This window comes from Canis lupus, chromosome 11 (assembly GCF_003254725.2).
Source record: "Canis lupus dingo isolate Sandy chromosome 11, ASM325472v2, whole genome shotgun sequence".
Classification (NCBI taxonomy): Eukaryota; Metazoa; Chordata; class Mammalia; order Carnivora; family Canidae; genus Canis; species Canis lupus.
In genome coordinates, this window is record NC_064253.1 from 60,591,356 (window position 1) to 60,606,159 (window position 14,804).

The window sequence follows — 14,804 nt, forward strand, 5'->3', positions numbered from 1 at the left end:
TTTTGAAGATGGAAGAAAAGGGACAGTGAGCTCAATCTAGGTAAATTCCTAGAAAAGGCTTAATGTCACAGAAAAACAGTGAAGCCTGAAAAACAAGTAAAATGGCCCACTTTGAGGTTTCTACTTAAAATAATAAGGCTAAGCACAGTGCTGAAGAATCTTTGATTCAAAGCTTTCTGAGCTCTCAACCAAACCTTAATGAAGCAACCTCCAAAGGAGGCATTCCAATTAGCCCTATATTCCAGATGATCAGACCAGGACCCCAAAGTCCAATTTCCTGTCCCTGGTGCTCGTCTTGGAAATTTTCCCTATTGCAAAGCTATGCACCAAATACCACATGTACAAATAACTGCCTGATTTCTCCAACAGGCATATGTTGAGTCATTGATCATTGCTATGTTTCAATAAATATTTTTTCCTGATAATGAGCCAATTTGTCATCTAAAGCCAGATGTTGACAGGCCTGGCCTCTTTTTTAAAAAATGTATCATCATAATTATTAGTATTTGGTACTGCCATCTGGGTCACATTATAAAAAATAAGAGACTTTCTTGTGCTTTTGGAAACCACTTCTTCCGGAATACTGTGTCCTCAAGACATCCCCTCACAGCATGGCCTCACAAATAGCAAGTCATTGGTGTAGGCTTCTCAAAACACTTCCTCCTGCATAATCCCATTTTCACCAAAACCCCCAAGTCATAATACCCCCTTATTCACGCAGCTGCCATTTACAGAGTGCCTGCAATATGCCAGACTTAAATGCCAGATGCTGTGAAGAATACAAAGCTATACAAATATATAGTCCTATCTCACCACTCAGTTAAAAGACATTAAGTAAAAAGTAGTGCTTTTTTGTAATGTTAAAATTTGAAAGCCATGTAGAGTATTTCACTTTCCTTTCTTTTCTTTTTTTTTTAAAGATTTTATTTATTTGACAGAGAGAGAGCACAAACAGTGGGAGAGGCAGACGGAGAGGAAAAGGCAGGCTCCCCATCGAGCCAGGGGTCCATGTGGGGCTCCATCCCAGGACCCTGGAATCATGACCTGAGCTGAAGGCAAGACGCTTAACCAACTGAGCCACCCAAGTGCCCTGATATTTCACTTTCTAGAGAGAAATCAAGGTTCTGTCCACTGTCAAGCCTCATTATGTCCCACAATAGGAAAAAGAGGGTGTTGAAATTCTTGGGAGGAAAGATGTTTCCTCTACCCTTCTCAGTTCTTTGGCTGGTCTAATAATCAAGTTAACATAAGACATATTAACAGAAAAAAATAAAAAATAAAAAAAAAGACATATTAACAGGAGGAAAACATACATACAAATTGGAGCTCTTAAGAATATGATACCCACAGGCACTCAGGCTGTTGAAGTCTACATGCCATTCTGAGCTAAAGAAAATCTTTAGGATTCAAAGGGGGAGGAAGACAACTCACAGGAAGATGGGAAGAGCATATGTTTGGTAAACAAATATTTGCCTTGCCCTGCAGAGACAATGGGACACAGAGAGGAATTTAACCTCTAAGCCTGCAGAGCTCTGAATCTCCCACCCCCCAGCCCCCACCCCTGTCCTCCCAGCAGCTTATCCCCCCAGTCCATATGCTTATCTCTGGTGATAGTTCTCCCTCTGGACCAGACCCTCTATCTGGATTCTTTGAGGCACTTTAGGGAGATGTAGGTTTTCCTTGAATCTGCCACTCTTGACTGTCTTCAGCTCAATATTGTCCATATGCCAAAATGGCACGTTTTGGGGAGACTTGTTCTGAATCCCTTCAATATGTATTGATCAGGCTTTATATTTCTTGGACCACAGTGCCAGGAAGTGGTGCTATCGGTATGAATGGGAAGTTAACTAAAGTGCTAAATCCCTTTGCCATCTCCAGTCTCCATAGAGAGGCCTAAGGCTACATTCCCCCTAGAAAGGAACTTCTCTTTCTTGGAGTAAAACTAGCGTGGATCCTAGGAGAAGGCCACAAAATGCTTTCTCATAGTTCCACAGGAAATGACATCGGGCTATGAGTTAAGAAAAATTATCCAAAACACGGTAGGTTTAAGAGAGCACAACCTGTCCTTTCAATGTCATGCCAAACTGTAGTTTAACAGTTTTATTTAAGAATTATCCAATTTCGGAGTGCCTGGGTGGCTCAGTTAAGCATCTGCCTTTAGCTGAACTCATGATCTCAGGGCCCTGAGATCAGCTCCCTCCCCTCCCTGCTCAGTGGGGAGCCTACCTACTTCTCCCACTCCCTCTCCCTCTCCCCCTCCCTCTGCTTGTGCTCTCTCTCTCTCTCTCTCTTGCTCTCAAATAAATAAAATCTTAAAAAAAAAAAAAAAAAAAGGACCATAGCTTTCACATTAAAAAAAAAAAATTATGTAATTTCCCAGGAGGAGATACCATCCTCTGGCTTTGCCAGTTACTATTGAGGCTGAGACAGGTGACTTTGCCTGTTAACTTGTGGATTTGTGACTACTAGAGATGCAAATGATTTCTAACTAGTAGATAAGATAACCCCCAAAAGTTGTGGTTTTATTGCCCTGGAGGGCAGTAAACCAGTTTTGTATCTCACAGTGACCTTATTCTGAAGTTCTTTTTAAAATTGCCTGCATGTATCGTTTCTCTTCTTACTGGTTCCCTCAATAATTAATGAGTTAAATAAAATCTTTGACATGTGTTTATTCTATATTTTTGAGAAAGTCGTGTTTTCAGCTTTTGAAATTTATACTTTGACAGAGGTCAGAGATCAATCCAGGGATAATAAGAATTCCTCTGCCTGGCCTTGTCCTCTGGCATGTATGTCCTTTGGGAGCCTCAAAGGGAGGAACCAGATGGGAAAGGATTCCAGGGTATGGGACCTTAGGTCCTGGCAAAATATCACCTCCATGGTATCGAATCAGGACCACAAGCAACGTCTTGTAAAAAAACAAAAACAAACAAACAAAAAACCCAGGAGATTAAAATTCAATTATCTGCAATGAAATAAAGTCCTATTGGATAATAACCCAAAATATAGAATAAACACCCATGAGTTCATTCTGATATAAATACATGACTGAGTAAATGAATGAGAAGTGACAAACTTCTCATACAGAAGAGTCCCAAACAATTTATGTAAATACTCTGCCCCTGAGGAGGAGAAACAGATCTCCCCTCCTCCATAAGAGTGGCCTGCACAGGACTTTCTTTCTTTTTTTTTTTTTTTTAAAGCTTTATTTATTTATTTATGATAGACAGAGAGAGAGAGAGAAGCAGAGACACAGGCAGAGGGAGAAGCAGGCTCCATCCCGGGAGCCCGACGTGGGATTCGATCCCGGGTCTCCAGGATTGCGCCCTGGGCCAAAGGCAGGCGCTAAACCGCTGCGCCACCCAGGGATCCCCCCACAGGACTTTCTTCCAAAGAGTACGGTATGAAAAGAATGAAAAAAGAGTAACTTTACAAAGAAGAAATGTGGCGAGTACTAACTCAGCTTGATTTGGGTGAAGGTCAACAGTGATAATATTCACCCCAATACAATGTAATGAAAATGCCACTTAACTTCTATGGTCTTCTGAAAACACATAACCCCTGTCTAACCATGCATTCCTAATGGAGGTACATTTTGTAAAACAGCTGACCAGCATTCCTCAAAACTTTAAAGATCATCAAAAATAAGGGAAATCTGAGAAACTGCCCCGGCCAAGAGGCATTTAAGGAGACCTTAACTACTGAATGTAATGTGGAGTCCTGGATGGGATCTTGGAACAGGAGAGAAGGACATTAGGGAAAATTGGGGAAATTAGGAACATTAGGACATTAGGGACATTAGGGTACTTTGAGGAAATCTGAATAAAGCATGGGTTTTAGTTAACAATAATGTATCAATATTGGTTTATTGTGACAAATGTACCATATAATGGATGATGTTAATAATAAGAGAAACTGGATGTGGGGTATATGGGAACTCTGTATTATCTTCATAATGTTTCTGTAAATCTAAAACTGTTCTGAAATAAAAAGTTTATTTAAAAATAAATTATAAGGGACCACTGAGTCTCAGTGGCTCAGTGGTTGAGCATCGGCCTTCAGCTCAGGGTGTGATCCTGGAGTCCCAGGATCGAATCCCACATTGGGCCTGCATGGAGCCTGCTTCTCCCTCTGCCTGTGTCTCTGCCTCTCTCTGTGTGTCTCTCATGAATAAATAAATAAAATCTATAAAAGTAAATAAATACAAATAAAAATGAATCATAATACCACATACGGACTTCTAAAAAAGATTAAATTGAATCCCAATTCCACAGCTTATTGACTGTGACCTTGGATAAGTCATTTAACCTAAGTGTCATCCACAAAATGACGATACTATTATCTACCTCACAAGATGGTTATGAAGGCAAAATGCAAAAACACCTGCTTCCCTGCACCTTGGCTTGAGAGCTATCAAAATGCACTTGAATGAACCTGGGGAGGAAATGCACTCTTAATTTGCCTGGAAAGGATGCCCTTTGCACCTTCCTGAAGCACTCTAGCAGCACCAGGTACAGGGCCCACCCAGCACAAAAGCAAACTTAAATGCTCAGCAGTTCCCAAAGTACAGCTCTAGTGCCCTCTCAACCTCTGAGGTTCTTAGTCTTCCAGGAGGGAAGGCTGGTGTGTAAAACCACCAGCTGTTGAGTTTGCTGGGCTGACAGAGAAGAGTGAAGCTTGAGTGGGTGTGAGCGAAGGGGAAGGATGGTCCTCACTTAGAATAAACCCAAGCTGATTTGGCAGGTGATTAGCTAAGGAGATGGCCACACTTCCTTTCCCAGGGGCTTCTGTTTGGCTAGGGGAGGCACACAGCATACGTGGGGCCTGGGGCCCCTGGGAGCAGGCTCTGGGCAGAGCGCGGACACGCCCCAGCAGAACTCTCTGGCCCATGGCCTGGGCAGTGGAAAGATGACAGTCTGAAAAGCTGTCCTTTTTCTTACCCTATCACGGTTCATGATGTGTTACTGTGTGCAATAGGTTTGTCACCGCGCATTTCAGGGAACTTTGAGGATAGCAGGACTGTTAGGTCAGATCTGCTTTAAACTCTGAAGAGGAGGGACTCCTGTGCTAGGTGGGCATCGATATTTCCAGTTTCATTCATTGCAATGGAGACAACCAGATTCTTAGAAGGGGAGCGGCCCTTACCCATGCCTGTTTTATGGGAGCTCTACACCAGAGGGCAGTATGGGTGCTCAGTTCTAGAGATGCCCTTTTCTTCCTAGAGGGTATAGTTGAGTTAATGGGTCTTCTGGTAGCTTCTTCCTGAGTAAGAAAAGAGGAAGGTGGGTGAGTTTGTTTTCTGTCGCCGTGAAAGAAAGTACCACAAACGCAGCAGCTTAAAACAACACCCATTTGTGAGCTCACAGCTCCATGGGTCAGCAGTGGATTGCTTTCACAGTCACAGAGATGAGGCCATAATGGGTCTGGGTGGCTGGAGGGAGTGATCCGGGAAACCAGGCTTAGAACACTCAAGCCGTAAACACTGGCTAGTGTTATGCTAAAGCCACTTCAGCCAAGGCAAAGAAAAGGATATGATGCAGAGGCACTTTTGAGGAGCACAAGAGAGCAACTGAATAGGGATTGTTGCTGGGTTTACAAACTTCCCTTGATGTCCCTGAAATCTGACTTCAGATCAGAGTTTCATTTTCTAGGATAGGATAGTTGGGACTGTGTTCAATTCATCAGCCCACTGAAGCTTTTCTAAGTCTTAAAGCAAAACAAACCTCTCCTGACTCTAGAACTTTTTTTCTGTGGGCTAGACCTCTTGAAGGCTGTTCTTTAGTCTCTTTTCCAAGCTAGCCTGGAAAAAAATGAACCTTTTCAAAATGCAAAAATAGGTCTTCTAAATGCAAAAATAGGCTTAATCCTCCCTCCACTCTCTATTGCCTTTGCAACAGACCTACAGATTTTACTTAGGCTTAAAAAGAGGACACCCAAGCAGAATTGAGTTTAGTTGTACTGTCCGGCCTACCAGAGAGTAAACATAAACTCTGCCTTCCTTGTACTTCCCAAACATGCTGCATTTTGTTTGTTTGTTTGTTTGTTTGTTTGTTGATGAGAGAGAGAGAGCAGGGGAGGGGTAGAGCAAGAGGGAGAGAGAATATTAAGTAGGCTCCCCACTCAGCATGTAGCCTGACAGCAGGGCTCAATTTCAGGACTCTGAGATCATGACCTGAGCTGAAACCAAGAGTTGGACACTTAACCACCCAGGGCCACCCAGGCATCCCTAACATACTGCATTTTTCTTATTTTAAAGAATCGAAGCAGCTGAGGACAGGTCTGTGCTCTCTCTTGGTTGGAGACCATTTTTTGCAGCCAGTTTGTCAACCAGTTAGGAAGTTTTACTTCTTTCTCTCTTACTTAGTATTTAAAATTTATGGGATTCCGCTGTTCAAATTTGGTAGAGTCATATGCATTTAAGTGGTATCATTGGTTCCAAGATCTCAGGAGAGGCTAGATCTCACTACTGACTTCTTGGGATGCAATCACAAGAGAAAGAGCCTGTAAATGGGCTTTTCTTTCTTTCTTCTTCTTCTTCTTTTTTTTTAATGGGCTTTTCAAAGAAAAAATAGCAAATGCTCCTCTTTCTGCCTCTCTTGGTAATAGTCCCATTTACAGGATACAGTTGTTAATCCACAACAGGAAGAGGATGCTAAATTTGGTGGAGAGTGGAGAAGATGTTACAGTGAGGAGGGAGGAATTAACCTATGAAAACCCTTAAAAGGCTTATTACTTTGAGTTGACCTTGAAACATTTCATTGTCTACTTCTGTGCTGCCAGCTGGCTTCGCAATGGATAATAAAGTCTCCAAAAATACTCCTTGTAAGATGGCTGTTTGTCTTCAGTAATTTACCTTAGTGACCCTGGGTGGGACATTGCTTCATAAGGAGAGGTAAAAATCTCAGGAGAGTCATCAAGCTAGTCAACTGAATTACCAACAGCCAAATTGTCACAAAAAGCTAGTTACCCACTGCTTCCTTTTTGGCAGCCTTTCCTATGATTGAGGCTACATCCCACTTCCCTATCAAACCTGACTTTATGTTTCTGACTTTTATCAGTGCATTTCCATTCAGCAACCAAGCAGTCCTGGGCCAACGGAACTATCTAGTCGGTACTCCTAGCACATAGCAGGCACTTAAAATTCATTAACTGAATCCAACACTTCCTCCTTTATTTCCAAATTAACATTTTCTCTCAGCTGCATGGGGACTTCTTCCTTCCTGACTCTGGATGCGGTTCTCTACAACTCTGTACAGGACTTGCCATATGAGTAAAGAAAACCTATCCCCACTGTCCCAGACATTGCCTGGCCTGGATGTCACATACTTGTAAAGCTCCTAGGCATTCATTTTTTTTTAAAAACCCACCCTGAGAACAGCTACACAGAAGCTTGTTGCTCCTCAGTTCCAGTGGACATTGGTCTTATGCAGGCTTTTTCTGACAAGTAAATTGTCAACAGATAGGGCTATTTTCTTTATTGACATCATGCTCTCTCCATCAGGTTGACACCAAAGAGAATGCTTTAAACTTTTGGGAACATGAGGGCCATGAAGAGGAGAAAGAGGAGAGAAGAGCAAAAGACCAAAATGGAGGTACTGTGAGAAAAAAATAATGCTGAGAGGGCACCTGGGTGCCTCAGTGATTGAGAACCTGCCTTTGGCTCAGGTCATGATCCCTAGGTCCTGGGATCAAGTCCCATGGTCAGGTTCTCAGCAGGGAGCCTGCTTCTCCCTCTGCCCATGTCTCTGCCTCTCTCTCTCTCTATGTCTCTCATGAATAAATAAATAAAATCTTAAAAAAAGAAAAAAGAAGGCTGAGAAATAATCCCAAAGCAAAATGTCACTTATAAGAAGACATTCTTGGCATTCTCACCTTTCAAAATTAGAACAACCTAACTGTCCAATGTTAGAGGAATGATTAAGTGACTTATCTATTCATGCAATGGAATATTGTGTAGCCATTAAATGTTTCTTCTGAAGAATGTGCCACAGCAAAGAGCAAAGGTTTACATAATGATAAATTTTGAAAAGTTAAAGGTGGTACCTGGTTGGCTCAGCTGGAAGAGTGTGTGAGTCTTGATCTTGGAGTCATGGGTTTGAGCCCCATGGGGGTGTAGAGATTATTTATTAAGTAAATGAAACTTTAAAGAAGGGGGGAAAAAAGTAAAACAAGCTTTGCACAATGGCACTGGGGTAGCCAATAAGGTTTATACGAGGTACAATTATTGCTAATTGTAAGCTTTTTGTGATATCCTACCGTGACAACTTGAAGTACAGTGGGCATTGACAATTTTTTACAGTCTCGGGAATCCCTGGGTGGCTCAGTGGTTTGGCAACTGCCTTTGGCCCAGGGCATGATCCTGGAGTCCTGGGATCAAGTCCCATGTCAGGCTCCCTGCATGGAGCCTGCTTCTTCTTCTGCCTGTGTCTCTGCCTCTCTCTCTGTGTGTCTCTCATGAAAAAAATAAATAAAATCTTAAAAAAAATTTTTTTGACAGTCTCTACAGAGATCAAATTAAAAAAAAAAAGCATAACCAAATCATATTGTGCTGTCATCTGTTTATCAATTTGTGTGTCTGTACCACCATTGGCTTGAGGGAAGGGTAAAGAGTAGTAGTGGGGAGCAATGTCGGGGACAGAAACATGAGGAACACTGACATGTATGGAATGTTCCAGGAAGAAGTACCTTTAAAGAAGACAGAAAAAATGAAGCAAAGAAGCCATAGAAAGGACTGAACCAAGAGAGCATGAGGGCACAGAATATGGGAGAAGATGGCACATCTAAGGTGTCTCCCAAAGTGGGAAGTCCTAGCATGGACAATTTGCTATAAGCAAACTTGAACAAAGTTTCAAGAGGAACTTCACAAGTTGGATAACATCCCAGGGAAGGGAGAGATGGGATCTGAGCTGAAGTCTGCCTTTAGGCAAAGCCTACGTTCTCTGCTTTACTCTAGGCTGCCTCTTGGCCATGTTAAAAGTATCTCCTGAAGTGTACGAGATCATGATTGAAGAAGAATCAGTTGGTTGCATTTTCTATGTAAAGGCTGCACTTTGATACAAGGACAGTGATGGGAGCAGAAGGTGAGAGAATGGACCCCAGGGCAATAGATGAGTATAGGGAATGCAGACTCCACTGCTTGCAAAGCAGGTAAGGTAGGAGGGAAGCAACTAGAAAACTGGAGCCTACTCACTCTGCCTATGGGGGCAGGAATGCAGGAACCTCATCCACCGTTGTTGAATATTCCAATTTGTTTAGTGATGCCAGAAATCTGGATTTTATCTTTCTCTGTGACATTTCAAATAAAGAAGGGGGGAAAAAAGTAAAACAAGCTTTGCACAATGGCAAAGCTTTATTTATTTATTTATTTATTTATTTATTTATTTATAATTTTTTTTTAAAGATTTTATTTATTTATCCATGAGAGACACAGAAAGAGAGAGGCAGAGACAGAGGCAGAGGGAGAAGCAGGCTCCATGCAGGGAGCTCGATGCGGGACTTGATCCCAGGACTCCGGATCACGACCCAAGCCAAAGGCAGACGTTCAACCGCTGAGCCACCCAGGTGTCCCTACATTTCAAATTTTAAATGCTGGGGATCTAAATAAAAACATTTTTAAACACTATGCAGACTAAATAAATCCGTGAAGTAGATTGGGCCCAAGTTTAGACTGTGGCTTTGTATCAGTAAAGGCAGGCAGTTTGTCTTGAGGAACAACATCCTCAGTTGTGCTGATTCTATGCAGAGCTAATCCCCAGGCTGAGGAGAAATCTCTGAGCAGGCCTGGGGTGGGGGCACTTCCCCTACCAACATCCTTCCCCAGCTCCTCTCATTGGGCCCATCACTCAACTTTCTATGATGAATGCTTTGTTGGGTTCTGTTCCATGGAGTTAAAGGAGCATGGAGTGTCTCTCATCACAGCCCTTCTTTCCTAGGAAAATAAATGGCCAGCTCCCTGGAGTTGGGGATTTTTTATGCAATGACTTTCCTCCACGAGATTTATTGCAGCAGCTTTGTGAGAGATTTGTAGTAAGTAGTGTTCGGGCTGTAGGTCTTAAATCCTCAATGCCACAGTCATAACTCTCCAGGAAGGAAATGATAGAAGATCACAGTAGCTAATATTGCATTATGATGATACTGTCTCCACAGAAATGATTGCCGTCTTGCTGCTGCTGTCTTACTTAGGAAACGTGAGCTCTTCAGACGTGCTTGAGATATCTATCCTGGTGGTGCTTTGCGAGATCCCGAAGAACCTACAGACTAGGGGAAGAGAACAAACATTTATTAAGTGTCTACCACTTCCCTTTTCACCTACGGGGAGACTGAGGCTCAAAGAAGTTAAATAATTTTCCCAAGGTCTCCTGCTGTAAAACCTTTCTGATTACAAAGCAGATTTCATCCACCATGCCACATGGAACATATTTTTATACATAAGAGAATGTCTAATGAATCAAAGTTGATAGGAGTGAATGGTGAAATATTTTAGGTTTAACCTGAATCTACTTCACTTCTAGACTTAGTGCGGAGTGTATGGGAAGTCCAGGAGATAAACAATCTACATTACACCGTGAGGAAACACTCAGACAAACCCAGACTGTGGAATAAAGACAATCATCCCAGTCACTTCAAAAAGTCAATGCCATGGTGAAAAACGTCAAGATGCTCTTCTAGTTTAAAAGAGATTGAAAAGACAAATTAACAGGGCAGCCCTGGTGGCCCAGCGGTTTGGTGCCTTCGGCCCAGGGCATGATCCTGGAGACCTGGGATCGAGTCCCACATCTGGCTCCCTGCATGGAGCCTGCTTCTCCCTCTCCCTCTGCCTGTGTCTCTGCCTGTCTTTCTGTGTGTGTGTGTGCGTCATGAATAAATAAATAAAATCTTAAAAAAAAAAAGACAAATTAACAAATGCAAGATATAAACCTCAATTGGATCTTGGTTCCAAATGGAACTGCTAGATATTCCTCAATTGGGAACAATTGGGAAAATTTGAATATGGACTAGATGTCAGATGATATTAGAGATGATTATTGTCTAAACTATGATAATGGCATTGTGGTTATGCAGGAAAACAGTCTTATGCTTAGAAGATACCTACTGAGTACTTAGAAGGGAAGAATCATGATATCTGCCTTTCAATTTCAAATGAATGAGAAAAAATTATGCATGTATATATAAAGTATTATAGATTGCTGAATCTAGGTGGTCAGTATATAGGTGTTCAGTGCACTATTCTTTCAACTTTTCTGTGCATTTAAAATTCTTCATAGTAGGGAGCCCCGGTGGCGCAGCGGTTTACCGCCGCCTGCAGCCTGGGGTGTGATCCTGGAGACCTGGGATCGAGTCCCACATCAGGCTTCCTGTATGGAGCCTGCTTCTCCCTCTGCCTGTCTCTGCCTCTCTCTCTCTCTCTCTCTATCAATCTCTCTGTCTCTATGAATAAATAAAATCTTAAAAAAATAAAATTCTTCATAGTAAAAAAAATAACAAAAACTAAAATTCTTCATAGTATAAAGCAAAAGTATACAAATAAAAATCTTGACTGGATTAAGCTGCCTCAGAATGATGAAGAGGGGGTGTACCAAATAAGGTGAATGCATTTTGAAATTCCTTTAGAAGATTAAATATATGGGCAAGTTTATAAAGCTTAGAATATGTGTTCATTAGAGAAAATGAAAAAACATTTTAAAAGGATTGATGTACATAGCTACAGCCATATAAAAATATATTTGCTGGTGGACAAGAACTAAAACTATATCTGTTCAGTCAGTGGAACTAGAGGTGATTTTTCCCCCAAATTCCTCTTGCTATATTATCTTTTCCATCAATATAATCATCGAAAAGTGTACTCGTAGACCAAGGCAGAAAGAGATCAAAACTCTTTTGCTGTGATGAGAGGTTACAGATGACTATTTTTCTTTTAAGAGTCATCCTTAAAGTCCATTATAAAAAAATTCTGGGGGCACCTGGGTGGCTTAGTTGGTTAAGCATCTGCCTTTGGCTCAGGTCTTGATCCCGAGGTGCTGGCATGAAGCGCCCCCCCCAGCCACCCCCCCACCCCCCCACCCCCCCCACCCCCCAACCCCCCCACCCATCCCCCGGCATCCCTGCATCTGGTCTCCCTGCTCAGCAGGGAGTCTGTTTCTCTCTCTCTCTCTCCCTCTCCCTCTGCTCATGCTTTGTCTCTCATTTTCTCTCAAATAAATAAATAAAACTTAAAAAATTAAAATTAGACTAAAATAAATCATGTATTTTTATAATCAATAAGTGCACTGAATTTATCGCATTACCAAAAACATAGCAATCTGGGGACTCCTACTCCATAATGGCAAGATGGTTAAAAAAGATCTGGGAAAAGAAAGTTTGGTTCATGAATGGCCAAGCAAATAGTTTCATCTATATTATAAGAATGACTAGATAGTCATTCTACTCATGCTAAATAGGGTTCAGCAAACACAGGCTGGTCACCTATTTTTGTAAATAAAGTTTTATTGTATTAGCTATTGCTACTTTCACACTACAAGAGTTGAATGATTTCAACAGAGACTGTGTGGCATGCAAAGCCTAAAACATTATTATTTGGTCTTTTATTAAAAAGTTTGATATGTCGGCCAATTGAACTCCAATTAAAAAAAATACATAAATAAATAAATAAAATAGAAATGAAAAAAAAAAGTGTGCCAAGCTCTAGTCCAAAAGTATTAATGTATATGAAAAAGGATTAAATGAGAGTATGGAAAATTAAAGCTGATTTATTATGATGGGTGTATTGTAATTTTTTATTCATATTTTTAAAAATTACATTGTTGTTTCAATGTGGTTTGTTCATTAAATAAATATTTTTAAGAAAAATTATTGAATTACTATTCAATAATTTTTACTAGACATTACTATTTTTGCCATGCATGAAATTTTGAGGGGGAAAAGTAATAGAAAAATGTATTATCAATTATTAAAGCCTGATGTGGAAATTCTCATTTCCATGTGCCAAAGAAAATAATCAGAAATACAGGAGGGAAATTACCAAGGTAATTCTCACAGGATTGTTCATAATAACAAAATAGTGGAAATTACATGTTAACTATTAAATAAATAATGATGGCTATATGATGGAATATTATACAATCATTAAAAATAATACTTTTTAAAAAATGTATTACTTTTGTAATCAGAAAAAGATTCTATTTTTTTTAGATTCTATTTTTTAAAGATTTTATTTATTTATTTGAGACAGCACAGGAGTGGGTGGAAGGGTAGAGGGAGAGGGAGACAGACTCCCCACTGAGCAGAGCCTGATGCACAGCTTAATCTCAGGACCCTGGGATCATGACCTGAGCTGAAGGTAGCACTTAACTGTCTGAGCCACCCAGGTACCCCCAAATTCTATTTTTTAAAGGATGAAGAACAATAGAAAATGTCCATGACCGTTACATTTAAGTAAAATAAATCACAGAGCATATCAAAATATCTATTTACAAGCATATCTACATAATCTTATCAATACATAGAAAAATATCTGGAAAATACAAACTATACTCATTAACAGTAGTTTAGGAGGTGATATTTAGGAGGACTTTTTGTTTCTCAATATAATTCTAGAGTATTTAATTTTTTAAAAAGCATATATATCAAAAGAAGAAATATATACCCACCTTCATTTTTAAATTTTTTTAAGATTTTTTTTTTAAGATTTTATCTATTTATTCATGAGAGACAGAGAGAGAGAGAGGCAGAGACGGGGCAGTCATTAAGCAGGCTCCATGCAGGAAGCTCGATGTGCGACCCGATCCTAGGACCCCGAGATCACGCCCTAAGCCAAAGGCAGACGCTCAACTGCTAAGCCATCCAGGCGTCCCTAAGATTTTATTTTTAAGTAATCTTTATAACCAACATGGGACTCATACTCACAACCCTGAGATCAAGAATCGCCATGTTCTACCAACTGAGCCAGCCAGGCACCCCTACATATTCACCTTTATTTTTTTTTATTTTTTATTTCTTTAAAGATTTATTTATTCATGAGACACAGACAGAGAAGCAGAGACATAGACAGAGGGAGAAGCAGGCTCCCTGCAGGGAGCCTGATGCAGGACTCAACCCCAGGACCCTGAGATCACGACCTGAGCCAAAGGCAGACACTTAACCACTGAGGCCCCCAGGTGCCCCCCATCCATCTCTAAAAATAATACTTATTAAAAGTTTTTAAGTGACCTAGTTAAATGTTTATGAAAAGCTGAATAGAAAATTACAGAGAAAGTATGATCTCAGGTTCAGGAATAAAATACACAAAAACAGAATCCAAGAAAATGTCAAATATGAAGGGTTCTTTCTTTTTTTATTTTTTTAAGATTTTATTTATTTATCTGAGAGAAAAAACAAGCAGAGGAGGAGGAGCAAAGGCAGAGGAAGAAGCAGATTCCCAGCTGAGCAGGGAGCCCACAGTGGGGCTCGATTCCATTACCCCAAGATCCATGACCCAAGCCAAAGGTAGATGCTTAACTGACAGTCACCTAAGTGCCCCTGAAGTGTTGCTTTTGAATGATGGCATTGTGGATGATTATTACCTCATCTTTTTACACTGATCTCTATCTTTCTGATCTTTCTACAATGAACATATATTACTTGAGTAATCAGGAAAAATGTATTAAGTACATTTTTACTTACATTAAGTAAGGATTTGTTAAAATAACTTTTTCAAGGAAAAGAATATTGTTGCAGCTGTTACCAATCCATATCACTAGACTTTTGGATCCCTTTATCTCTGTCTTTCTCATACACACACACACACACACACACACACACACATACACAAA

At 40.6% G+C, this 14,804-nt stretch overlaps 1 long non-coding RNA gene across 12 annotated transcripts in view; it reads right to left on the reverse strand.

The window, feature by feature from the left end:
* Nucleotides 1-14,804, reverse strand: part of LOC112649962 (uncharacterized) — a 181,064-nt gene that overhangs the window by 151,124 nt on the left and 15,136 nt on the right. For all 12 annotated transcript variants that reach the window (XR_007414110.1, XR_007414109.1, XR_007414112.1 and 9 more), the window contains exons 2-3: nucleotides 9,845-10,254; nucleotides 5,143-5,259 (exon numbers count right to left, since the gene is read on the reverse strand). This is a non-coding gene — a long non-coding RNA (uncharacterized LOC112649962). The remainder of the gene's footprint in view (nucleotides 1-5,142; nucleotides 5,260-9,844; nucleotides 10,255-14,804) is intronic.